The sequence below is a fragment of the Lissotriton vulgaris genome, chromosome 10 (genome assembly GCF_964263255.1).
Source record: "Lissotriton vulgaris chromosome 10, aLisVul1.2, whole genome shotgun sequence".
In the NCBI taxonomy this organism is placed as follows: Eukaryota; Metazoa; Chordata; class Amphibia; order Caudata; family Salamandridae; genus Lissotriton; species Lissotriton vulgaris.
In genome coordinates, this window is record NC_141698.1 from 813,365,063 (window position 1) to 813,385,193 (window position 20,131).

Sequence of the window (20,131 nt, forward strand, 5' to 3'; positions counted from 1 at the left end):
ACAACAAAACATAGCATAGCATAACAAAACATAGCATAACAAAACAAAGCATAGCATAGCCAAACATAGCATAGCATAACAAAACATAGCATAGTATAACAAAACGCAGCATAACAAATCAAAGCATAGGATAGCAAAACATAGCATAGCATAGCAAAACAAAACATAGCATAGCATACAGCATCACTCAGCACCACCACATCATCACTCAGGGGCAACACAACATCACTATGCGCTACCACATCATCACTTAACGCCACAGCATCACTCGTTCGCCACCACAACATCACTCAGTGCCACCACAACATCAATCTGTGCAACCATTCAACAACAACTGGTTCCAATATTCTCTCTCAATGTTTCAAACTTTTTTACAAATGTCACAAAAAGATGTTAATATTTCACTTCTGTTCTTGGATTTTCGTCACAAGAAAATACACTGAACATAATCTTCACAAAAGTTATTTACAAAAGTTTAAGCTATTGCCATTATAAATAACAATAACTTTTATTTAAGTATTAATTATTAACAAAAAATAAAAGCCATTGTTATTTGTAATATCAATACATCTAAGTCACGTAAATACAACACATATTGCATTACAAATGCTATAGGTGTCACATTTGCGAAAGTTAAAACTATTGGCATTGTAAATGACAAAGCTATTAATTTATATATTTTCAAAACCAACACATAAATACAAAATTTGTCATTTACAATACCAATAGCTCAAACTTTCCTAATGCGAGACCTATTGCATTGCAAAGGCTTGTTCTTTTTATGTCTTCCTAAGATGGTGGCTACATTAAAATGTTTTTTTTACCTCAGGGATGGGATTATGTAACCATTACGTGCTATTAAGTAGTGCTTGAAGAGAGCAGTACCTGAGCAGGAAAATATATTCCAATGTATTTATGCAAGCTTATTAGATAATACGCGGTATCAGCATATGACGAAAATAGGTATGCATACTTCTAACACCGACTTCGATCTGTTACACTTGTCTAGAGAGGTTCTTCCAAATATTACAATGTGTCTGTTAAACCTTTTCATTTGCAAAATACGAGCGCAGATGCAACCATTGGAGGTCAAACAGGGAACATTCCTAGTAAACACCATGCAATATGAGAAAGAGTTAGCAGATGTAATAAACGTCCGGACAGACAACAAAGAGTTAGTAGTGAAGTTAGATGTAATTGCCAAGACAGGGATTATGAGGTACAAGGATAGAACTGGGAGAGCTAAAATATTACAGCAGGGATTTTTAGGGGTATCCTCACCTACACTTCTCTGCAAGACAAACTAAGCTACACCTAGGCCCAGAATTGTCGAGAAAGGCAATATTTCAGAGTAAATGGATCAGTATACATTCATAGTCATCGGCACCATGGCGCTACATTTGGGTGCAGAGTGGGATGAGAGCATATTGAGATTAACTTGGATAGAAACACCTACAACTGTTTGAGCAGGTAGAAAACCCATTGTTTTCTCTTTGTATTTCAGGGGAAATGGAATGGTCCAGGTGGGAAAGACCATTAATTGTAATGTCCCTAAATATAATGCTGACATGCAATGTGGAACCCCCAGCGTAATGGATTTCTACTGGAACCGTGGTGAGTGGCTGTATACATGGCTTCTTTCAGATTGGCAAAGCCTCTGCTATTTAGTCACTGTGCATACTCCCTCCCTGATGATTCCAGGAGTAGACATTTCTGAACTACATCATCATCCCATGGGGCATCCAACGACCTTGCTGCACCATCACTAGAGGAAGACAGCTGCAGAATATTACAGTATTAGAGCCTGGTAAAATGTCCTGCAAGAACACAGGCTGTTCAATGATGTATAAATCTTCTTTGGCAGCATCCATCCCTTCCTTCAAGCAAAAGCGACTGCAAGATGGCTCCAGATTACCCGCTGGGAACTAATGAAGGCCATCAAGGCCACTGAGGATGGCTTCAATGTAATCAAAGAAGAGCTGTGAGCCATGAGAGTAATGATTATACAGCATAGATATGTTTAGACTTAATGCCAGCTATGGAAGGAGGAGTATGTGCCAAGATTCAAATGGCCTGTTGCACGTAAATTTCAGCCAATGATGCAGATAATGGACTACTAACAGAAGCTATACAAACCCTGCATACCATGCAAAAGAAGATGGCGGATGATGGAGGTGCCCCATACAAATTGTTTTCAGGGTAATTCACTTTGGTACCGTCTTGAGTGTCAGGACTATTTAAGGCCTTGTTGCGTGTTCTTGTGATATTGCTTTTGATGCTTTGTGTCCTCCAGTTAGTGACGGGATGTTGAAAAAGTGTTAGCCAGAAGTTGGGAAGGATGTTCACTACTAGATCAGTCAATAAAATGCAGCATGTTGAGGAGAATGTATGCACAGTAATGACTCTAAGCAAAAGGGAAGATGAGGAAATAGTTGAAAAATCAACTAAAGGGGGGAATGTGATAACACATGTAGAAATGAAGCAGGCACACTCAAGCTAATGCAAGCATCAGCAGAAAGGCGTGTACAGATGTGTTAAAGCATGGATACTCACAAACATTTTCCCAGGGGCCACAAAGTAAGGTCTGTGGTGTGCTGAGGACCTCACTGATGCCAGAACAGTGGCAGTGTGGTTTTGGGTATGGTCTATCTGAGTCGCAATCCCTCTACCGCACATTAGAGTAAGCCTTCTCAGCTCGGTATCCCTTCCTTGGGAGAGTCAAATGTAAAAAGGAGGTAACTTAATTATTGAATTGGAATTAAATGAAATTTTACAATGTGAAACCATTAAACCTGGGATTAATCATGGCTTCCCCACGTGACCAAATTGAGTGATTCTAGGCAATTTTTTCATTTCATCTTGCCTACTTTTTGTTCATGTTGACATATAACAGTACCTTTAAATGCATGTTGGCAAGATATATGTGGTATAAAACTTTCTCTTGTGTTTGATTTATTAAACTATTATGTTGTCCATCTATAATAACAACCCAGAGGGTTCCTCGTGATAAGTGACTTGCCTCTAAGTTCATTACTGACATTGTGCCGGGTTGGGAGTAGGTTTGACTGTTTCTATGTTCATTTTGAAAACTATCACTTTTTAAAAATACATCTAAGAGCATTGATATAATCTGATGAACTAAGGTAAAACGCATGTTAATGAAATACACTTTTTAAAATTTAGAAAATACTTTTTTTTTACATGTTTGTTCAGCACCCGACATAGCCATAGCCTTCCCTGAAGGTTACAAGATCACCGCAGGGACCGCACCAACGGAGCAGGAGGAGGAATCGCCATCGTCCACAGGAACACTCTCATAGTCTCGACCAACACAGCGACACCCTCAGCCACGCCCTCGCCGCTGTCCCACGAATCCGAAGAGCCACCATGGGAGGAAGATCCTTCTCCTACCTGGCAGCTAGGACGTGGAACACCCTCCCCATCCATCTCCGCCTGACCCAAGATCACCTCTCCTTCAGGAAGCAACTCAAGACCTGGCAGTTCGAGCAGTAGCAGACCCCCCCCTCCCCAAGCGCCTTGAGTAGCACGCTATATAAATGCCTTGATTGATTGAGCACCGCCGAACACATGCACTTCCAAAACCACACCGACCCCAACACCACCCTCACAGGAACCCTCATCTATAGACCCCCCCCCCCAACCCTGACCACAGTTCAGCGACTCCATCGCCGACTTCGTCAGCACACACTGAGGTTCCGTGACGATCGTAAGCGGTGTTTTCGACTCGCACGAATATGGTCGAGCCTGGTATCTATGAACCGCAAATGACGTGTTTAGTGGGTGTACGCGTTTTCGCTGTGCTAGCCTAAACCGTTCGTTTGTTTCGTGGGTTCCATCTTAGATGCAGCATCCATTTTGTCTCTTGCCCTCAAGTAGCCAGCGAAGGACGCTGTCCGCTTCGCGACCCTGGGATTCCCAAACTCTTGCAGAAGGCACGTTTCCTTTGAAAGTGTCTTTATGATGAGGGGGACGGCACTGTAAGGCAGATGGTCCCGCTCGAGGCTCATCTTGCCGTGCCGGTCTATTGTCTTAAGTTGTGCATTCATTAGGCACGTCCCCTTTGATGCCTGCAGCTCGTGTTTCCCGATACCACCCCCTTTTACACCCTTTCCGATCTCCCCACTGTTTCTGTCTTCCTCTGCACCTGTTTCTGTCCCTTCCTCGATCTGTTTACTGCTGATTGGAATGTATTAATGGTGGGAAGATGGGTTTTTACAGTTGGGAACCACCAAACGTTTCTGTACTTATGTTCCGGGCCTTGAATACATGAAAGTAACCCCTTATGGTCTTTACGATGGAAACCGAGTTGTAAACCTTTGTGTACTATGATGTTCAATGCATTTGAACTGTATAAAAGGAGCGATCCACAGAGGCAAGTCGAATCAGACTCCTCAAACCTACACATGTTGTACTTCCTGTGACTTCTGTGTTCCCTGCAGTAATAAACCTCGAATCTTTGACACCGAAGGAAGTGTCCCATGTCTCTGTCATTTGTACGCCGGAACAGGTTACCCACGAAGGTTTTAGGTGTTATCCCTGGCACCGCTGGGTCTTAAGAAAACCCAGTCCTTCAGTTGGCGCCCAACGTAGGGCTGCATCAGTGGTACCTGTCCAAGCCCGACGATCGAGAGGAACTTCGTGTGAAATCTCCGAGGGAAGGTGCACCCCGCTTCATCGATCCGGTTGTCGAAACAAGTGGCCCGACGACTTTTCCCGCGAAGATCCCCGCCTCCTGACGGCTGCGACGGACTGCTGCCCTGACTGTAGACCTGTTTTGGCGCCTGGCGTAGACCTTAGTACAGCGAGACGATTGACGGGCCTTCCTGGTGACGCCATCGATCTTTGAGTTAAGTATTTGTGGGTCGCTCCCAGAGTCCTTAGTTGTGGGTGCTTAGTTGTTGCATGGTTCCATTGCATTTGTGGTTCTTAGTACTTGGTTCTTTGTTGTGATATTTGACGTCTGCAGTCGCCAAAAACTGAGGGTTTTTGCTCTTTGCAGGGACATTGTTAATCCTATAACCCTTGAAGTTTGTGAAACTCGGTTAGTGTGCAAGATGCCTGGCCGTAGTACTTTGTTCAGTTGTTTTAGATGTTGTGGTGCGGATTCCCGACTGGAGGACTCGTGTCCGATACCTCCGGTTGGAACTCCAACTTATGAGTTGTATAGCAAACACGGGTTGGGTCCAATTACATTCAATGAGTGTTGGATTCGCAATACTAAAAAGGATGGTGTCCTTAGTTGGCCACCTCATGGTAGTTTTGAGACCCCGATTTTAGACAATCTTGAAGCTAAATTGTTCAAAAGAAAATCAAGGCCGGCCATGTTTGATTCCTTTTGGTTGTGGCGTAAAGAAGCCAAACAGAGAGAAATCAGACAGATTAAACGTAATCAGAAAGAAGGAGTTGTTACCACGGTAAGAAAAGCAGAGCAGTTTCAGCGAGATAAGGAGGAAAAGGAAAAGGAAGTTTTCGATAGACTACAGCGTATGTCTGTAGATAAGTGTTACCCCGCTTTACCAACGGGTACAGATAAGAAGGAGGAATCAGTAGAGGACCCCTTGTTGTCCTATCTCTTGAAGTCGCCACCTCCGTACGCACAGGGTACTGTAGCTCCTGTGGTTCCTCCTGCCCCTGTTCCTCCTGCTCCTGTTCCTCAACCTGTCCCTCAACCCGTTCCTGCTCCTCTACCAACTTCTGTCCCTACTGCTCCTCCGCCTGTACTTCCTCATACTCCTGTTTCCGCTGCTCCTGCTGTTCTGGTTACTTCTGCTGTTTCTTCTGTTCCTGGCACTTCTCTTGTTACCCCGTTGTGTTATTCTTCTCCATCTGCCCGACGTCGTACCCCTTCTGTTGCCGCTAACTTTTTCAATTCTCTTGCACCTATTTTTGAGTCCGCTGGTTCGGACGGTCCTCAAAGACGAAGTCAGCTTCCCGGTAATCGGGAACGTGCCACACTGTATAATATGGCGATGGGTTGGATGAAATATCCCCTTAGAAATCCTCCACGTGCGGTGTTGGATACGTTTTGTCAATTCAACATACCGACACAAAGATACGTTGTTGAAGAAATGTGTAAGGTTCTACGTGACCAAATATCGGCTGATGCATCTGACGAGGTTTTGACTGCTTTTACTGATCTTCAGCTTCAGTTTTCGAGCGGAATGTTGGTGGGCACCAATGTTCGACGTGCTGTCGAGCAGTTGTTGTCTTTTCGTCCTTCTATAATGCCTTGGGCATTGTTTTTGGAAGACATCGAAGGACCACTTGCAGCACCTGGTCAGTACCCCATGCGCGAAGTTCCACCAGTGTGGATGCCAGGTGATGCTACTCAAAACCCTGCAGTCTTGCCACACTTTCAGAGAGTGTGGATACATCTTCCATGGAAACGGTCGGAAGTTTTGCAGGTAAAGCAATCTTTGCCTGACCCTCGCAAAAAACCTGCAGGGTATTATAAAGAATTATCGCAGCTTGCGGATGCTACGATAATGAATCTTGCTGATATCGATATGCTGTTTGGCAATGTCGTACCGCAACCGGTATGGGCAAAGATTCGTCAGGAAGATCATGCGGGGGAACTAGGCGGTGATTGGAATGCATTGCGGGCTGCTGACGCTTTGCAAGTTGGTGGGGCCAAGCCTGATCAGTTAATTACGGCTTTGCCTCAGAGAATTATCGCTCTGATGAAAACGCTTATGCCGGCTATGAAGGTAAATTGGGACAAACTGTCCGCTTGCAAGCAAAAGAAGGTCGAGAGTGTTTCTGATTTCTTTACGAGATTTGAGGAGGCATTCATTGATCATAGTGGTCAAGATATGGGTACTGAGGGAGGTCAGCGATTGTTTGTGGATAAGTTTGTCTCAAATTTGTTGCCTGACTTAAGCAACAAATTGCGTAATTCAGAAAGTGCGTGGGCTGTTTCCACTTCTGCTCAAATATTGGCCACAGCCCAATATTATGAGAATAGGGAGAAAGAGGAGAATGATCGTGCTGACAAGAAGACGAAAGAACTCAAAACTAAAGTGTTGTTGCAGCAGGCGTACCCCCCACGTTCGAATCAGAATGATTCGCAACAACGGAACAGATCACAATCTCAGTCGAATAGGTCACAATCACGAAATGATTCCTCTTCGCAGAGATCTTCGTTAGGGTACAATCAGTGTGCCTATTGTAGAGGAGAGGGTCATTTAAAATTCGATTGTCCAGTTTTGAATGATCGTAATAGTGGTAATTCGTCTAGAGGAGGTCGTGGTGGTCCTCAGCAGACATCACGTGGTAGAGGTCGCGGTGCTCAAAACGATCGTTCCACTAATACTTCTGACTCTAATAATTGTTTCGATCAGCGCGGGTCGTCGCAAGGGCGATCTGCTCAGTACAATGTGGACGATTATTACGTCGATCAGGATGCTGACGACGGTAATTACTAGGACAGCCATAGACAAGGAAAGGGGGTAGTATCAGTTCCGGTTGATCAGAGAGGGCCTTACGTCGCAGTTGCCACCTCGGGCGTCGTTGAGCCTTTTCTGTTGGACACGGGTGCAGCGAAAAGTTCCATCATGCATTCGAAACTCCCTGGCGCACCTTCGTCTGGCTTAACAAATGTTTCCGTTGGATTCTCTGGCGCCCCTGTTAGCAATCCGGTTTCGTGCCCTTTGCCTCTTACAATTGGGACTCGTGAGCTGAAAGCTCCGTTGATTTTGACCACTGGTTGTGGTGAAAATCTTTTGGGCCTGGATTTGCTAAAACGTCTGTATGCGACTTTGTATTGTTCTCCTGCGGGAGTAAAGCTTACGTTAGGTGAGAGAGTTGTCTCTCCTATGTACTTATCCATCGATAAGCTTCCACCGGAATTGAGTTCTCTTCCTGCATCTTTGTGGGCAACAGGTCCCAATGACGTGGGCCTGCTTGACATCTCCCCTTATGTTGTTCACTTGAAATCTAACGTGCAACTGCCACGTATTCCCCAGTATCGTATCTCCCTTGATGGTGAACGAGCATTATTAGCTATCATCTACGATTTGATTGAGAAAGATGTTAACGAGGAGACTCGGGGAAACGTGTGCAATAGTCCTGTACTGCCCATTCTGAAGCGCACTGATCCATCAAAACCACCTGTTTATCGTTTTGTTATCGATTTACGGGAGGTGAATAAAATTGTGATTCCTCAGTTCCCTGTGGTGCCTGACATTGCGGCTCTACTAACTCTGATTCCAGCCTCTGCATCTTGGTTCTCAGTTATCGATCTGAAGAATGCTTTCTTCAGCATTCCGATTGCTGAAGAAAGTAGAGACCTTTTCGGTTTCTCTCTTGGTGGTCGCAGCTTCCGGTTTAAACGTGCTCCTCAGGGCTACTGTGAGAGTCCATCGATATACAGTCAGGCCTTGAAGGGCCAACTTGATGCGTTTGTGTTGCCGGCCGGTGCGGCCTTGATCCAATACGTCGACGACTTATTGGTGGCTGCAGATACTCAGGACATTTGCAAACTTGCCACGGTATCGTTGTTGCAGCATCTCTGTGACTTACATCACAAGGTGTCACCTTCTAAACTACAATATTGTTGTCAAGAAGTAACCTATCTAGGTCACTTATTGTCAAAGGAGGGAAGAAGGTTGACCCCAGAGAGAATTGCAGCGATCGCTCGAATGACCGTGCCAACAACTCAGAGAGATGTGCGTGCCTTTTTAGGTATCACGTCATACTGCAGGCAATGGATTCCAAATTTTTCATTGCTAGCGAAACCATTGGTGGCTCTTACGTGCAAGGATGTTCCAACTCCTTTACCATGGACGGAAGAATGTCAGAAAAGTTTTTCTGAACTGCGTGACGCGTTGTGTTCGGCTCCTGTGTTAGGGACTCCTGACTACAGTAAACCGTTTACACTATACGTTCACGAGAGAGAAGGTTGTGCGTTGAGTGTTTTGACGCAACAATTCGGCGTTAAGCAACGTCCATGTGCATATTTTTCCTCGACCTTGGACCCAGTAGCTAGAGCATTGCCGAGTTGTTTGAGAGCAACAGCGGCAGCTGCGGTGTCCATCCGACAATCTGCAGGATTGGTCATGGATAATATGCTTACGGTGATGGTTCCGCATGCAGTTGACACTCTCTTGAATCTTACGAAAACTCAGCACTTGACAAGTGCAAGGTTGTCTGGTTATGAGTTGACGCTTTTGGCAAGTCACATTCAAATAAAACGTTGCAACGTCCTGAACCCGGCGACTTTGTTGCCAATCAGTATGGAGTCAGATGAAGTAGCACCTCATGATTGCTACTTGCGAACGGAAGAGGAAACAAAAGGTCGTGTAGACCTGAAAAATACTCCATTAGAAGATCCCGATGGGACCTTGTATGTGGATGGTTCATGTTTTAAGTTGCCGAATGGCGATGTAACGACTGCGTATGCTGTGGTGACATTGAATACTGTTGTGGAGACTGCGAGATTGAATCAGAATTCTGCTCAGGCGGCAGAGCTGATTGCTTTGACTAGAGCGTGCGTGTTGTCGAAAGGGAAACGGGTGAATGTGTTTACCGACAGCCAATACGCATTTGGCGTGGCACATAGCTTTGGACGTTTGTGGAGAGAGAGAGGTTTTATGACATCGCATGGTACGAAGATCCAACACGGACAGCTCGTGAATGATCTTTTGGATGCACTTACATTGCCCAAGCAGGTGGCTATTATTAAATGTAGTGCACACCGTAAGGTGACGGATGATGTTGGTCGCGGCAATGCGTTCGCTGATGAAATTGCTAAGGAGACTGCTCGGAATCTTAGTACTAGAATGTATGTGACGAGTTCGGTTAGGTGGCCTACAGAGACTGGTATGTGTGAGGATACCATCGAGAGTGTGAAAATGATTCAGAACGAGGCCACTGAGTCTGAAAAGACGAAGTGGAAGGAGAGTACGGGAACGTTGGATGTGAATGGTTGTTGGATTGATTTGTCAGAGAATAAGAGGTGGATGTTGCCAGATGCGTATGTGCTAGCTGTTGTGACGATGGCACACGGTTTGGCACATATTAGCGCGAAAGGTATTTGTAAGTTGTTGTCCCCTGTATGGAAGAATGATGGTATCACAAAGTGTGCTGAGAGATTGGTTAAGAATTGTATGATATGTATGATGTACAATCCTGGAAAGGGAACCCCTACACCTCCTGGCCATTTTGCTCCCCCTTCATGTCCTTTTGAAGTGATTCAGCTAGACTTCATCCATATGGAGCGATGCAATAACTTGAAGTACGTTTTAGTTGTGGTTTGCGCGTTCTCCCGATGGATCGAAGCCTACCCTCTCAAAGATAACACTGCTCTGTCCACTGCAAAAATCCTACTGAAGGAATACTTTCCTCGGTATGGAATGCCACGAATTGTATGGTCTGATAACGGAAGTGAATTTGTGGGGAGTGTGATGAAGAGTGTGTGTAAGGGCCTTGGAATTACCCAGAAATTCCACAGTGCCAATCATCCCCAGTCAGCAGGTTTGGTTGAAGGGTATAATGGTACCCTTAAATTGAAGTTGGCGAAGATTCAGGCTACGACTGGTCTCTCGTGGCCTGACGCTTTACCTTTAGCCCTTCTGTCCACTACGGCGACTGTACACTCCCGAGTAGGGCTTAGTCCCTACGAGATTGTGTTCGGCCGCCCTGCAAATGTTTGGGGGGTCCCTAGACCGAGTGTGTTCTCTGATCTCGAGTACCCAATGTTGATCGATTATCTGCATGATCTGACTGCTAAACTGAGGTTAATTCACCAACAGGTCTTTGAAGCACTACCGACGCAGACGGAGGGTCCAGGCCACCAGCTCCAGCCTGGAGACTGGGTGGTAACGCGGAACTTCGGACGAAAACGCAACCTTGAACCACGCTTTACTGGACCCTACCAAGTACTTCTTGCCACGAGGACTGCTGTTCATTTGGAAGGACGCAAGAATTGGATGCATGCCACTCATACTAAAAAGGTACCTATACCTTTACCGGCAGACTCGTGGGTGAGGAAGGGCATTGCTTCGTCCGAAACAGAAACTGCACAGACCTTTGTCCCTTTTAGCGATGCTCAGCCTGTTGGAGAACCCTCAGCGCAGCAGAACGACATTGTTGAACACTTACCATCGAAAAACTCAAGATCTGAAAAATTGATTGATCAGCAGAACTCTGTCCCACCATCGGATCAGTTGTTTGATGAACAGACACGTCCTGGGAGAAGCCGATACTTTCTGCGATCCAATACCAAGGACTAATAAAAAGCTTTGCTTTCTCCTTGACATCCACATTACCCCATTTGACACCATTCAGTCTGAACACACTCGTATAATTTTGGTTTTTGTAAATATTGTGAGTTTGTTTCCATATATGTTTTTGCTTCCACAGCTAGGAGATTTTGTATATAGTTGTAAATAAAATACCTTACATCCGGGTGGACCGTAGGGCCGCGCGTGTACTTCCTTCTGGTTAGTAGGTCTTGACACTAGGTCGAAGGCCGTCGGTTCCTGGGAACTCCTGGGGATTGACTACTGCTACACAGAACGAAGTGCGTCAAGAAACGTTGCGGACGGTTTTAGAGGATGCCGTTCTCTAAGCTGGTGGATTTGGAAAAAGCTCAGGCCCAAAGATTCAAGCTGCAGCAAATTACTCGTACAAAATGCTTCATGATTCAAGTGTTCCTTCTGTTCTTAACTGTTTCTTCGCTATTGGTGGGTGGGGTGTATTACTTGATATTGACGTTCTTGCCTTCTGCCTCACCTACCCCTTCTCCTGAACCTAAAACTACCTCCACTGTTTCTCCTCATTCCTTCCACATCTTACCCCAACACGAGCAGGTCAGACGTGCGGAATTTATGAATAATTCCTTCATTCAGCTCCTTCATCAACATCAGTTGGTGGTTAACACTACCAATTGGTGGGTGTGTGGGTTAATGCCACATACCACTGATAAGGGAATTCCGTACTTGGTCCTTCCTTATAGTTCCCAGGGTTCAGCTCGAGCATTCCAAACAATGTTTCGAAGTGCACTAGATTCCTACCCCAATCGAGAGCCACGTCCTCCGCACTTTGGTCCCGGTCCGTACCACAAGCCTTTGGCTATAGCGATCGCTGATTTAGATAGGGATATCTATGAGCCGTCGCTCATCCCAGAGGAAGAGGTGCGAGCCTATAGGGATCTGAGTGAGGCTGAGTATAGTGCGCTTGTGGGTGAAAGACAGCTTAAAAGCTCGTCTCCAATATGGATCGTACCCCACCTTGGAAATTTCTGTCTAAAAGGTTGTGGCCGAAGCCCGAGAGCTCATCTTGGAGAGAGTGCTTGCTCCGAGACGTATGTCTTACCGATGCTCTCTTCCCCTGTGTTTCTGACTGCCAAGGGTACGTACTTTGTCTGTCATGATCGTGCGTATACGTGGTTGCCCTCTGACTTTGCGGGCACATGTTACATTGCAAATTTGTTGCCACCGACTTTTACAGTCGCCTCCGATTACCACAAGACTCGAATTGTGAGGGGCGTGATTAGCGAAGAGGACACTGCCGGTCAAGAGGCAGGAGACTTTTTCAAGGGTTTCTTTCCGTTTTGGGGACCTATGGTCAATAGTAGTAACCTGAGACAGTTGACCCGAGTGGTGGAATCAACAGCTAATATCACTGCCAGTGCCCTTGGTAATATTACAGCAGAGCTTCAGGCGGATAGGCTTATGACGTTACAAAACCGTATGGTTTTAGACGTTGTCTTAGCGGATCGAGGTGGAGTATGTAAGGTGATCCATTCGAGCTGCTGTATTTTCATTCCAGATAACGCTCCGACTGTCTATCAAGCCATCTCAAAGTTGCATAAGATCTCTGAGTCCATACACGTGGACGTAGGGGATTGGACGCTACTTGGGTGGTTTTGGGGCCTGATGTCAACTTGGGGTTGGAAGATTCTGATGATCATCGGGGTTGTTGTAGCATTCCTGTTCACGTGTTGCCTTTGTGTGCAGTGTGGTCCTGCCTTATGTGGCCTCTGTGCTACGACGTGTATAAGACAGCCGCCTGTTACCAAAGGAACTCTGATGGATAGAATTATGTTGCAGCAACATCTAGATGGTCTGATGAATATTGAATATGATTCCGACTACTGCTTGCCTACATGAGGGCAAAAGGAGCGTCTTAGGTTCCGTGACGATCGTAAGTGGTGTTTTCGACTCGCACGAATATGGTCGAGTCTGGTATCTATGAACCGCAAATGACGTGTTTAGTGGGTGTACGCGTTTTCGCTGTGCTAGCCTAAACCGTTTGTTTGTTTCGTGGGTTTCTACATCCGAGCCCACGGGTTCCATCTTAGATGCGGCATCCATTTTGTCTCTTGCCCTCAAGTAGCCAGCGAACGGACGCTGTCCGCTTCGCGACCCTGGGATTCCCAAACTCTTGCAGAAGACACGTTTCCTTTGAAAGTGTCTTTATGATGAGGGGGACGGCACTGTAAGGCAGATGGTCCCGCTCGAGGCTCATCTTGCCGTGCCGGTCTATTGTCTTAAGTTGTGCATTCATTAGGCACGTCCCCTTTGATGCCTGCAGCTCGTGTTTCCCGATACCACCCCCTTTTACACCCTTTCCGATCTCCCCACTGTTTCTGTCTTCCTCTGCACCTGTTTCTGTCCCTTCCTCGATCTGTTTACTGCTGATTGGAATGTATTAATGGTGGGAAGATGGGTTTTTACAGTTGGGAACCACCAAACGTTTCTGTACTTATGTTCCGGGCCTTGAATACATGAAAGTAACCCCTTATGGTCTTTACGATGGGAACCGAGTTGTAAACCTTTGTGTACTATGATGTTCAATGCATTTGAACTGTATAAAAGGAGCGATCCACAGAGGCAAGTCGAATCAGACTCCTCGAACCTACACACATTGTACTTCCTGTGACTTCTGGGTTCCCTGCAGTAATAAACCTCGAATCTTTGACGCCGAAGGAAGTGTCCCGTGTCTCTGTCATTTGTACGCCGGAACAGGTTACCCACGAAGGTTTTAGGTGTTATCCCTGGCACCATTGGGTCTTAAGAAAACCCAGTCCTTCAACACGCCCTCGCCTCCACGGACTACATCCTCCTCGGGGACCTGAACTTCCACCTCGAGAACAACTACACCAACTCCACCACCCTGATCGACAACCTAGCCAACCTCAGACTCAGACAACTTGTCACAACACCCACCCACTCAGCCGGTCACACGCTTGACCCCATCTTCTCCGCAAGCCCCCAAGTCTCCTTCAACCACACCACCGAACTCCACTGGACCGACCATAGCTGCATCCACTTCACCTTCAAGAAACCCACCACGCATCACCGCACCCAACAGATGCCTCGCCCCTGCTGAAGCAAAGTCACCGAAGATGAGCTAACCACCACCCTTGCCCAGATCCCACCCGCCGACCCCACCGACCCCAGCAACCTCAGTCAGTGTATCAATGACTGCGCCACCACCCTCGTCCCGATCAAGAAACCCTCCAACAGTCACACCAACAAGAAAGTCAGCTGGTTCACTGAAAACCTCCGGGCCTCCAAGCAAACATGCTGAAAGCTGGAGAAGATCTGGCTCCGTGAACGAACAACGGACAGCCATCCAGTACACAAGAATGCCACCCGTAGACACCATCACCTCATCAGATCAACCAAAAGGGCCTCCTTTAAAGACTGCCTAGACAACAACGCGCACAACAGCAAAGAGCGCTTCAACATCGTGAAGGAACTCTCCAACCCCAGCTCCAACACCAATGACGTCCCATCCTCGCAAGACCTGTGCGATTCGCTGGCCACCTTCTTCCACTGCAAGATCGCAGACATCCACGACAGCTTTAACCCCACGACCGCCCCGACAACCACTGAGACCTCCGCCCCCACGACCACCATCCGCACCAACCGCCTGCTCTCCTGGACCCACATCAATGACGACGACACCATCAAGATCATGAACACCATCCATTCCGGATCTCTGTCAGACCCATGCCCACACCACATCTTCAACAAAGCCAGCACAGCCATCGCACCCCATCTCCGGAAAGTCATCAACACCTCCTTCGAGATAGCAACCTTCCCGGAGAGCTGGAAGCACGCCAAGATCAACGCCGTACTCAAGAAACCCAAGGCGGACCCCAAGGACCTCAAGAAATCCGGCCCATCTCCCTGCTCCTGTTCCCGGCAAAGGTCATTGAGAAGACCGCCAACGAACAACTGACCAGCTACCCCCAGGAGAACAACATCCTAGACCCTTCCCAGTCCGGGTTCTGCAGCAACCACAGCACCTAGACTGCCCTCATCGCCGCCACCGATGATATCAAGTCCCTGCTGGACAACGGAGAAATAGCGGCCCTCATCCTCCTGGACATGCCAGCCGCCTTCCACACGGTCTGCTACCACACACTACGAACACGCCTACACAACGCTGGGATCCCAGAGAAGGCTCTGGACAGGACCACCTCCTTCCTCTCTGGCAGAACACAGAGCGTCCGCCTTCTCCTCTTCCGCTCTGAAGCCACCGAGATCATCTGCGGCGTACCCCAGGGCTCATCCCTCAGCCCACCTCTGTTTAACATCTACATGGCACCTCTTGCCCACGTCGCCCGTCGGCATGACCTCAACATTATCTCCTATGCCGATGACACTCAGCTGATCCTCTACCTCACCAAAGACCCCCACACCGCCAAAACCAACCTTCAAGAAGGAATGAAGGACGTCGCTGAATGGATGAGGAACAGCCGACTGAAGCTTAACTCAGACAAGGCAGAGGCCCTCATCCTCGGATTCACCCCTTCGGCCTGGGACGACTCCTGGTGGAAGACCGCACTGGGAACTGCCCCAACAACCACGACCACAGACGCAACCTAGGAGTCATCCTCGACTACACCCTCTCCATGACTAAACAGGTCAACGCCGTCTCCTCCTCCTGCTACAACACCCTCCGCATGCTCCGCAGGATCTACGAGTGGATCCCCACTGAAACGAGTAGAATGGTCACCCAGACCCTCGTCAGCAGCAGGTTGGACTACGGAAACGCCCTCTACGCAGGAGCCTCGGCCAAACTCCTGAGACGGCTCCAACGCATCCAGAACACCTCTGCACTAAGCATGGGCGGAAAATCCGTTTCGCTCGCGGATTTTGCGGATTTTCGGTAAATTCGCAATCCGCGAGATTCGCGAATCTCCCGCAAAATCCGCAAATCCGCGAGCAGCGGATTTTGCTCGCACTGCTCGCACTGTTCGCGTGAGTTCGCGGCTTCCCAGTACAACTTCGCGCCCCGCAAATAAGTGCAAAATTGCAGAAATACGATCTTAGCAAAACTGAAACTACTTACCAGGTTCAAAAGTTCAGGCTCATCATTAGTAGCCATTTCCTGTAGTGCTTCCTGAGGGGCCCCTCCAGAGTTCAGTTGCCAGTTGCAACTATTATGTGACCCTGCTCTGAACCTCAGAATAGTTACACATATGCCACAAAGGTCCTGAATTACAGCTAAGGGAGACAAGCAGGAGCCAGGCTGGAGGTTCAAATCCATTAATCAGCCCCTAATTCATTATTGTCAGTTGGGGCAGGGCAGGTGTTGTAACTAATTTTGCAACAATGAAAGCACTTAGCAAGTTCAAAAGATCACTAATCAGGAAGCACTAAGGAAGCAGGTGCCAGCTAAAAGAATATTCTGTGACACATTAATCAGCCCCAAATTAATTCAGGTCACTTGAGGCAGGGAAGGTGTGCTTGCGTTGCCACAATAATGTACACTGACTGGACAACCAGAGGGTGCTGTGATGAAACAGAGGGTGGCATGGGTGGGCCAGAGGGTGGCATGAGTAGTCAGAGAGTGGCAGTGGTGACAGAGAGTGGCAGTGATGAAGAAGAGTGTCCCAAACAGGCTGGACACATAGAAACAACAAGTTCGCGAAACTTGCGACCCGACAGGTAAGTTCGCAATTTGCGACATTGTACAAAACCCTCGCGAACTGGCAGAAACGCGCGCAAACACACAAAAAAAAATCCGCAAATTCGCGAGAATTCGCGGATTTTGCGGATTGCGAGTTCGCAAATCCGCAAAATTCACGAACGCGAGATTCGCAAAATTCGCCCATGCTTACTCTGCACGCCTGATCCTCGACATCCCTCTCCACAGCCACATCACACCCCACCTGAGAGACCTGCACTGGCTCCCGGTCAACAAGAGGATAACTTTCAAGCTCCTCACCCACGCACACAAGGCACTCCACAACACCAGAAAAACGTACCTCAAAAGACGACTCAGCTTCTACACCCCCACCCGCCAGTTTCGCTCCGCCGACCTCGCCCTCGCCACAGTTACCCACTTCCGAAGAGCGAACTCCGGCGGCAGATCGTTCTCCTACCTCGCCGCCAAGACCTGGAACACCCCCCCATCCACCTACGGCAGACCCAAGACCTGCTGACCTTCAGAAAGCTCCTCAAGACCTGGCTTTTAGAGCAGTAGCAGCATTGCCCACCACAGCACCTTGAGACCCTCACAGGTTAGTATTGCGCTTTACAAATGATATAATTGAATGATTGATTGATTTGTTGAGAGAGGTCTTAAACATGAATGTATTCCTAAAGTAAAATGGTGCAGGATACCTTATTTTCTTTTTTTTCATTTAGTAAAAATAAATGCTTGCCAGCTTAATTAAATTTGTTATGAATGTTAGTGCTCTCAACAACCCAGTGTGCTTGCTAGGGGCAACATGTAAAGGTCAGGAGGGCTGCATGTGGACCATGGTCGTACTCGGAGTATCACTGGAGTAAAGGAAGAATACAGGCCTAATTTGTCTTCAGGAGCATAATAAAAAAGAGCACAAATTGAGTCCGGACCTGAGGGAAGGGAAGTAGATTTGAGCTTCAGTAGAATGGAGGAATATAATTAGCCTCAGTAGAAAAGGATTGTCACAGATCTGCATTGTAAGAATAGGTATCTGAAAAAATATGTAGATAAGGTAGCACAGAGCCATAGAATAAGTGGGAGGTTAGCCCTTGTAAAACAGTAGACGTGATAGAAGTAGAGCTTACTAAGGCTTCAAAGCATGAGACAAGCCAAGGACGCTGGTAATGTAGCTGTGGTGTGGAAGTATAACGATACCACGTGCAGGAGTCACATTCCATACACACTTGATTAGTTGGTTTTGTAGAAAGTATTGCCATTTGATATGATGTTGTGCTGGCGCAAATGCTGATTAGATCTGCAAATGTATGACGTATTTGTAGTTACAAATCTATAAAGGAAACTGTCCGTCACATTGTAAGTTGAAGTTCAGATTTCAGTTCCACAAAGCAGACTGATATTCCAAGCACTTTTCATACAAACTCTATGCTATATTGCAAACAGAAGTCGAGTCATCTTTTTCTTTCCTCTGCCAACAGCATAATAAGAAAAGTGGGAAGGTACTTATTAGTATGTCCCTTAATAAATCCTAACACTATAGGGGACTTAAAAAGGGAAGGTTGGTCCGGTAAGCAGAGGAATGCTGAAAGGGCCGACAAATACCCCTTAACCATGGAAACCACACAACCTTGCTGCACTAGGGACAGCACAAAGCGTAAAATGTCAGATAAATAAGCTTTCAAAGGGTCAATCCAATCTTCTTCAAACCACTTTAATAATATCTTCCATCATTAACCGACTTGGTGGAGTGTCTTCTGGCCGATAGTATCATACCCACCACAGCAGAAGGAAGTGAAAATTAACTCAGGTTGCATTGTTCAATCTCCAGGCATGTAGGTACAGGCTCTGAAGGTGGGGGTGAAGAGACCTTCCCCAGCGACTGCAAGAGGAGGTCTGCCGGGTGAGGGAGACAGCGACGTTAGCACAAAGAGAGGTGAAGAACGTTTGAATACCAAATCCTTTGCAGCCAATCAGGGGGTTTTAATAGGACTTGGCCCGTTCTTGGTGAATCTTCCTCAGTGCCTGAGGAATCAAGGCTATGGGGGGAAATGCATAAAACAGCTGGGCGCCTCAGTCTAATTGAAACATCCCCCCCCCCCCCCCCCCCAGAGCGCCCTGCAATGGAAACTGAAGGCTGCACAGCAATGGGCAGAGCGCTTTCTCTTGAGTGGCAAATAGGTCTATCTGAGGGGTCCCCCCCATATCCCGAAAATGTGTTGCACCACTTCTGGATGGGGTCGCCACTCATGACTGGCAGAAAAGTGTGGACTTAGACTGTCTGCATGCATGTTCAGAACTCAGGCCAAGTGATTTGCCAAGAAGCAAATCTGATGGTCCGAAGCTAAGGACCAAATTCGCAGAGCCTCTAAGCAGAGAGAATACAATCCTACTCCTCCCAGCTTTTTTAAATTTCAAAAATATCTTTTTATTGGTGTTTTTATGTGTCCATTATAAACAATAGCGCCTTGTTAACCGCATCGCTGCTGCGGTTATTTTTGCGCTGTGCGGCTGTTTTCAAATAACCGCGATACATAACGAGCTCAGCTCGTCATCCGCACACGTCACCCGTGGCTGATGACGAGCTGAGCTCGTCATCAGCATTGAAGGGGTTATTTATCAATAATACACAATCAATATTTTGTTATAATCATTGCAACATAAATTTTATGGTACATTTGGTTATCTCTCTGCTGTTGTGTGACATCATTTACTTCTATATTCTCTTCTTATGCCTTTTCTATGTTACCTGCAAATGATGCTGCATCACAGTATTTGAGAATACATCATATTGTTTCTTCGAGGCTCTGGGAGTACATTCTACGTGCACAGAGAGACAGTAACTAAGTATTTGAATCTAATCTGAGTTTGCCAATCCGCATACACCATGTATCTAATTCTACATAACAATACAAAGGGTTGATAAAAGAAGGGAAAGAGGGAGAGCTTCAGTTTATTGTTCTAGTCTCTGACTTGGGGGGGCATCTGGGGTATCTAGTGTTTCCCTGTGTTTGGCCAACTGTGCAGCTTTTGTCCGAGGTGGTGTGTTTGGTGGGGGTATGCATGGTTTGTCTAGGTGTGTCTCTTTGTTGTGCGACTGGGTGTCTTAGAGGCTGCTCAGTATTTCAGTTGCTTCATATTTCTTCCGTAGTGGCGAGGGTTGGCCCATTATCTATTTTTGTCTGTTGTGGCAGCATTTGTTTGTGGTTCATTACTACTATTCTGT

The 20,131-nt window shown here is 46.9% G+C and overlaps 1 protein-coding gene and 1 pseudogene across 1 annotated transcript in view; one reads left to right on the forward strand and one right to left on the reverse strand.

The window, feature by feature from the left end:
- LOC147688827 (uncharacterized) overlaps window positions 1–2,500 on the forward strand; it is a 97,768-nt pseudogene extending 95,268 nt beyond the window's left edge.
- ULK4 (unc-51 like kinase 4) overlaps window positions 1–20,131 on the reverse strand; it is a 1,855,260-nt gene that overhangs the window by 298,398 nt on the left and 1,536,731 nt on the right. The window lies entirely within an intron of this gene.